This window comes from Gekko japonicus, unplaced genomic scaffold (genome assembly GCF_001447785.1).
Source record: "Gekko japonicus isolate JY-2015 unplaced genomic scaffold, Gekko_japonicus_V1.1 scaffold4190, whole genome shotgun sequence".
NCBI lineage: Eukaryota > Metazoa > Chordata > Lepidosauria > Squamata > Gekkonidae > Gekko > Gekko japonicus.
Window position 1 is genome coordinate 74,127 of NW_015165958.1, and position 7,731 is coordinate 81,857.

The window sequence follows — 7,731 nt, forward strand, 5'->3', positions numbered from 1 at the left end:
TACACAGATCCTTTAGCAGATACTTAGAGATGCACTTTTCCCCTCCCCCGTTTAACCTCACAACAATCCTATGTGATGTTTTGGGGCTGACAGAGAGAGGCTGGTCCAAAGTCACCCAAGAGAGATTCATCATAGCTGAATGGGCGCTTGAACCCGAGTCCCTACACACCGTACCATGCTGGTTCTGTCTATCGAAGAGGCACCATTTTCCATTTGCTTTCATGGAAATACCTCCTACCTTGTTACCATATCACCAGCCACTTTATAGAGTCCATGTCTCTTTGAATATCTGGTTAAGTGTCCAGGTTCTTCACAAGCAGTATTTCAGAGACTTTCCCACACACAATACTTCATCTTGCCTTTAACAGAAATCAGTCTTTCTAAAGAATAAATTGGATTCCCCACCCCACCCAGACCACCAACCCCACTTCCTATGGAATTTCGCTGTGCTTGAAACCTGAAGAGCACACAGACCCATGTACTGGGAATTAAGTGTTTCATCCTAGGGGAAAAGGGAAGAGTGTCGCCTCAATCCAGTCGCCACAGAGGTGAAGGGAAACAGCAGCAAAACTTCTGCAATGGGTACAGTCTTCAAAAATTTGTTTTAGCTGTGTTATATCCTATGTAAGCTGCCCTAAGCCTGCCACAGTGGGAAGGGCGGGGTAGAAATTAAATAATAAATAAATAAAGATAAAGATAAAACAGTTTCCTTTTACAGGCAGGCAAATCTCACTCCAAGAGTATTTGTTTTAATGAGACACAACATACATAACTTAAAGTGATTGTACTGAACATCTGGCATGTCCTAGCTGGGCATTAATAAGGCATTTAATGACCCCTGCTGATCAATTTGGCTAAACAGTGTAATGTAATTAACAAAAGTGTGAAAGTGCAGATTGTCATTTCTCCTGGTGTTATTCTTGTCCTGGTGCAAAAGGACTGACTTTTCTTCAGCGCGTCGCCATAAGTTAATTTGAGGCGAGGGGGGAGTGTTTCTTGATATAGTTTCAGCAGTAAATGATCGATCAGCATGTGGGTGTGTTTGGTGTATGCCTAATCAGTTACTGAACACAGATCCTTAGCAGGTTCGCAGTCTCTCCTTCACATAGGCACATGGCAATGTGCAAGGGAAACACACACATACACACGCATACACACACTGTACAAGCTGCACTTTTCCTCATGTGGGCTTGAGCCACACACCATTGCCATAAAGAGATCCTAGCATCGCTTACACGCACGCGGGTGCACATACAGGGTTCGCTTCTCAGCAGCGCATCAGACCCGTGGATTGGGTTGATCCCCGAAAGCACTCTGAGAACCGCGCTTGTGCCCATTGACGAGGAGGAGCGGAGGGGAAGCCGACGAAGCGTGGCTGGCGCTCCCTCCTCCAGGCACGGGAGAGAATTCTCGATTCTTTGGACTGAAGTGAGTATATCGGCGCGTGTGTATCAATACACTGGGGTGGCGGGTGGGGGAAGGGAGACTGTGGAAGGATGAATGGAGCCGTAGAGTGCCTGGGGCGGGCTAGTCCCCTGCGGCAACCCGCCCCGCCGCTGTGGCGCGCAGGCAGACCCAGGCATTTGCGGGGTGCCCCCCAGCTGGCCGGGCCAGGGGCCGAGAGCGAGCCTCGCCGCCGCCTGCCCTCCGCCCGCCCGCCCGCGCCGCTGTCCAAGGTGCTGATCTGCCGCCCGCACTCACCTGCCAGAGCCGCGGCTCCGAGGAGGCTGAGCAGCGCCAGGGAAGAAGGCATCCTCTCGCCCGGGCGGCAGGACGCGCTGGGCTCGGTGGCTGGCTGCGAGAGAGGGCTGCTTGGAGCTGCTTCGCCACCGGCTCCTTCGCGGCCGCAGCAGCAGCAGCAGCTCCACGCTATTTAAGGGAGGGGGGGAGGAGGCGGAGGAGGAGGGGGGGGACACGCGCCAGAGCCAGGCGGGGGCAGGAGTCCCTGCGTCATCGGTGGACCCCGAGGGAAGGAGGATCGGGGCGGAGAGTCCCCGGCGTCGCTAGGCAGATGCCGAAGGAGACGAGTCTCTCCGTCAGTCCCTCGACGCAGCCTCTCCCCCCCCCACAGCCACAGCCACAGCCTATCCTATAATCCCCCTACCCTTCATCCTTGACTTCCCTCCCCCCAAAATTAGCCGTTAGCGCGACTGCAGCAAGACCTCCACCAGAACACGCCTGATTTAGGATTTCTCCTTTGTCTTTGAGCTCCCTGTGCAGTTTTTCTTTAAATCCTCACCCACACACGCGGCTCCCCGCAGAGGCATGGTTTTTTTTAAAAAAAAAACAACCCCAAAACACCACTCCTCTTTGATAGGGACGCCTCCCTCTCCCCTTCACTGCCTAACACAGAGATGCATACAAGGATATAATCCCCTTTCCCCCACCCCGTGCCTGTAAAGGTGGGGGTGCACGCAGGGACCAACTGCAGGGTGAACCAGCGCAGACAGGGTTCCCGCAAGGCTCAGGGAACTCCAGGTCCGCCGTGCAAGAGAGCGGTCTTCCCTCCTCCGGCTTCATTCATCGATCCGGGCTCAGGCGCTCCCGCCCCCTCCCTCCCTCCCTCCCTCCCTCTCTCTGCGGAGATATTTGTGCCAAGCGAGAGCCCCAGCTGCGGCCGTCGAGTTTTGTCACCTCCGCTGATTCTCTCCGACGAGCCAGTAGACACGCACAGCCCCACCGGGAGGTCTTTCAGCCGAAAAACCGCCGCCGCGGTAATAGCCTCTTATTTAAGCATTTGTTATGATGATGGAACAGACCCCAGAGAGAGAGAGGCGGACGCTATTCATGACAATTTCTTCTCTTCGTGGCGGTGTGATTTTCCCGGGGGGGGGATGAAATGGCCAGTGCGATCTTCCCTTCGGGTTAAGAGTCTTGTCCTACTGGGGGTAGTGCTTAAGAGTGCTGGCTCTAATCTGGGAGGACCGGGTTTGATTCCCCACTCCTCCACACGCAGTATTCTCTCAGAGCTGTTCTCTCAAGAGCAGTTTCTGTCAGAGCTCTCTCAGCCCCATCTACCTCACAGGGTATCTGTTGTGGGGAGGGGAAGGGAAAGGAGATTGTAAGCTGCACTCTGAGTGCTGCACTGAGACTCTGAGTGAAGGGCGGGGTATAAATCGAATCTCCTCCTCCTCCTCCCCTTCTTCTTCTTCTTCCTCCTCCTCTCCAAACCCAAATACTGACTAGAAATAGGAGCAAACTCTTTGCATTTCTATGGGCTTTAAAAAAATCATAGGTGCGTGTGTACACCTGGAAGTAATGGCAACCTCTGGTGCTTGACCCCTACTGTGGGCCTGGAGGATATTCAGAGAGGTGGCTGAATAAAGCCTGCCCCCGCCTCCCGACTGCTGGTATTCCAAGGAGGTCTCCCACCCAAGCAGGGCTCTTTTTGTAGCAGGAACTCCTTTGCATATTAGGCGACATGCCCCTAATGTAGCCAATCCTCCAAGAGCTTGCAGTAGCCCCTGTAAGGAGAGCTCCGTAAGATCTTGGAGGATTGGCTACATTAGGGGGGTGTCGCCTAATATGCAAAGGAGCTCTTGCTACAAAAAGAGCCCTGCGTGACCCAAGTACTTGCCAGAGTCGACCCTGCTTAGCTTCTGAGATCTGATGAGATGCCTGGGCTATCCAGGTCAAGGCACATTTCTATGCTGATGGTCTACTGTGTTTAACATGAGGCCAGCTCTGGTATTGCAAAGGCTCAGTGGAGAGTGGCCCGATCAGAAGCAGTATCCAGAAATATACACTAGAACTTGTAATCACAATTTCCAGCCATGAGGTCACACTGGGTGGGGGGGGTCATCCTTATTCCTGTTTTTATTATTTGCGTGTAGTTATTCTGCCTCTCTTTATTTTATTTACTTCATTTATACCTGGCCTTTCTTCCCAAAGCAGATCCCAAGAGGCTTACACTGTTCACTCCTTCTCTGTTTTAGCCTCAAAACCCTGTGAGGGAAGTTAGACTGAGAGTGAATGACTGCCCCAAGGTCACCCAATACGCTTCCACGGCAGAGTGAGGATTCGAAATCGGGACTCCCAGATCTTAGACTGACCACTCCACCACACTGTCTCTGGATTCAATGACAATTGTTTTAATCATAGCATAAGGCGCACACAAAAAAATTAAGGGCAAAACGTATGGTAAAATAAACAAATAAGTAAAACACACACTTACTTAGAAACAAGTCCAATTTTGTGGAATGGATTTTACACCTAGGTAAAGCAGCATAGGATTGCAGCCTAAAACAAGACAAAAATCCCATGGGTTTTAACATTTTTTAATTGAAAAGGTTCTCTCCCAGTTCCACCTCTCTGCAGTTATGGTGGAAGGAATTACATTTGTGGAAATGCACTCTTCTACATGAGCTTTCATGACCCAGGAACTTTGTATTATCTTATTTCATCATCATACCTTTATTGGCATTGTAAAAGGGGGAACATTGAGCAAATACATACAAATTACGAGTCAAAATATCCCACGGTTACAGTATATTGCTTCGTATAAAAACAGCGACGTGTAAAAATGTTGCCACTGAATCAGTTATACTGTCACCAGAGTTGTTAAGTAGAAACAACAGTTTATATGCATCAGGAAAATCCATAATGCTGGATAAGATTGAAGATAAAATACTTTGTCTGATATTGTTATAATGAGGACATTCTAACAACACATGGGACCAGGGCCGGCTCCAGCTTATTTTGCACCCTAGGCAAGGGTCCCTTCTGGGGCCCCGTGCCCCCACCAATTGTCAATTGTCAAAATAAATGCATTTTAGGAAGAATGAAAAACACAAATAATCAAGAAACTCCCAGAGTACAGGGCCGGGTGCAGTTTGGTGCCCCTAAGGGCTGTCCTGCTCTAGGCGATCGCCTAGTTCGCCTAGTGAGTGAGCCGGCCCTGCATGGGACGTATTATCTTATTACATCGCAGCTATTATATTATTTTGTGATCTTTTGCATTTCCCCCCATGCTGTAACCTACCCTGACCATAAAAAGTAAAAATAACAAATACTATCAATAACTAACCAGTATTACAATGGCAAATCTTCTTGTTGGTTCTACAACCCTAAAACCATTGCACTGCTTATTGAACATCCCATCCGTCGGGTGTGTTGACTCACTCCATGTAATCCGCCTTGAGTCCAAGTGAGCAATGTGGACTATGAATAACATAAATAAAAATAAATAAAAAATAAATCCAGTTATCCTCACGGCAAATAATCCCTTTGGAATATGATTTCTGATGCAACTCATATACCTCTGGGTTCCTCGGACTTTTTGTCATAATGGGCTTCTGGCGGAGGAAGCAATAAGCCAAGCCTCCCCCAAGATTTATTAGGATGAGTGGCGTACCCAGCTGCGCTCCTGCTTGATCTTATTTTGGGAACCAGAAGACCGGTGCCTTAAAATAGACGACAATGGCTTGGATCCACCAGAGGAATATCTGTGTAAATAAAGCAGAGAACTGTTTTGGCCAATCCCCCTCCCCTTCTGCTGCAAACTACTGACTCCCCCCCCCTGTTCCTTTCCCCCAGGAGCAGCATTTCAGGGGCATTTGGACTCCAGTGGGGGGGGGGGAGTTCCGCCTCTGTGGATGGAGATCCCTTCTGTCTACAGAAATATCTGCTGCATCTCAGCCTCTGGTAGTAGAACACCATTATCTGCATTTTTCTTTTAAAGGCAAAGCACTGTTACCAAAGCACAAAAGCAATGTTCTGAGACCCCAGCAATATTTGAATAAGTGCATCAATGTCCCCTTGGAGACAGCTACTGAGGCAAGCTGATGTCTTGTTTATTACAATGTGTGAACGATGCCACTGAGAGAAATTGGTAAAACAATTCCTAGCACATGGAAGAACACCAGACTTACAGTGGCCTTCACAGCATAGTCCTGGAGTGAGACAACTGAAAACATCATCAACAGCCTAATTGTCCTAGATTCCAATCACCAGATAAGTATGCTCCTGAAACGACTTTTGGCTACCTCTAGTAGATAGACAGGAGCTGCGGTGGCTCAAGTGGTTAAGATGCTGAACTGCAGGCTGTGGAAGGTCGGTAGTTCAGCAGTTTGAGACCTGAGTGTGCCACATGACGGAGTGAGCTCCCGTCTCTAGTTCCAGCTCCTGCCAACCTAGCAGTTCGAAAGCAAGACATTGCAAGTAGATAAATAGGTACCACTTTGGTGGGAAGGTAACAGCATTCCGTGCGCCTTGGTGTTTAGTCATGCCGGCCACATGACCACGGAAACGTCTTCGGACAGCGCTGGCTCTTCGGCTTTGAAACGGAGATGAGCACCGCAACCCTAGAGTCGGATTTGACTGGCTTTCGAGCAAGGGAACCTTTACCTTTAGTAAACAGACATATTCAATTTCAATTTTGTACGGGTCTATATGGTTCTTGAATAGCTCCATGGAAGAGAAAAGCAGATTGTTGTGGCATATCCCACACTTTCATAAAAACCAACGGACTGCTCACAGATGTCATAAATATGGAGGAGATGCCAAGGGCTCCCCACATCTTCGCAGCTGACCACCTTATTTTTCTGAACGCCCTTGATATCTACAAAAAGGATCTTGATGCCAAATTGAATATCTTTTCTCTGGGGACAGACAATTTCACGGTCTTCCTCAGATGCCACACCACATCGCCATTTGCCACCCTACTCTGAAAGCAGGGTGAGAGAGTGGCCATGCCTAAGGGTTGTGATATGGTTGGACAGAAGCAGGCAAAGGCTGTGATCAGACGTGCCTTTAGATCTGACATCGCTGCGAACGCCTGATGGATCCAAAGGGCATGATCAGACAGCAACATCTGGGAAAGGTCCTGCAGTCACCGGCACCCTGTGCTGCTCCGCCACAGAAACGGATTTAAAAGACACCAGGGAAAGTCCAGTCCTAACACTTGCTGACAGGCCGTGGATGGACTTTCCCCTGTCTGGTTGCTCAAGTACACTCTCATGCCTTCAGGATGGTCTGATCATTCCATCCTGACTTGGTGCCATCCCCCCCCCCACTTAGCAGTATGCACACGTCAAGCCCGTCCTGCGCCCCTGGCGCCACCCCTCCCGTGGCCTTGGTGGGTCCAGGCGAGGAGGGACCGTCGGCCATGGGAGCCAAGGCTCGTTAAAGAAGAGCGAGAGTGTTGGGGCCTCATATAGGTAGGGGACGGGGTTAACGGCACCCCATAAGTCCCTCTGCCTCCGTGCGCCGGTACCCGGGTTACTCAGCATCCCCACGAACTCTCCTTCTCACTGTCTGCACCTGGTTGTTCCGAGCACGTTCCTCCTCCCCAGCCCCTTTGCCTTCCCTCTCCTTTATACCCGGCCCCGCTCCCAGCCGCGTCCCTGCCTCTTTTCCTCATCCTCCCAGCCCTGCCCCCTGTGATAAGCTCAGATGCTGTCCCAACGCCCAGGTGTGGGTTACCCTGCTCCTGTGCGCCCATTGTCAGCCTCTCCTCAGCAGTGTCGGCTTCTCCCACAGCTCCCCAGGACCCTCTGCTCCGTGCTCGGGCTCGCCTGGATCGCTGCGTCTTGCTGGCGGTGATGGGGGTTGGCAGGGCTTTTTTTGTAGAAAAAACCCAGCAGGAACTCATTAGCATAATAAGCCATACCCAACAGCAGAAACTCATTAGCATATTAGGCCACACCCATGATAGTACAGCTCATTAGCATATTAGGCCATACCCCCATGTTACCAGAAGTGTGGTCATCCAGCCACACACACCCTTTGCTT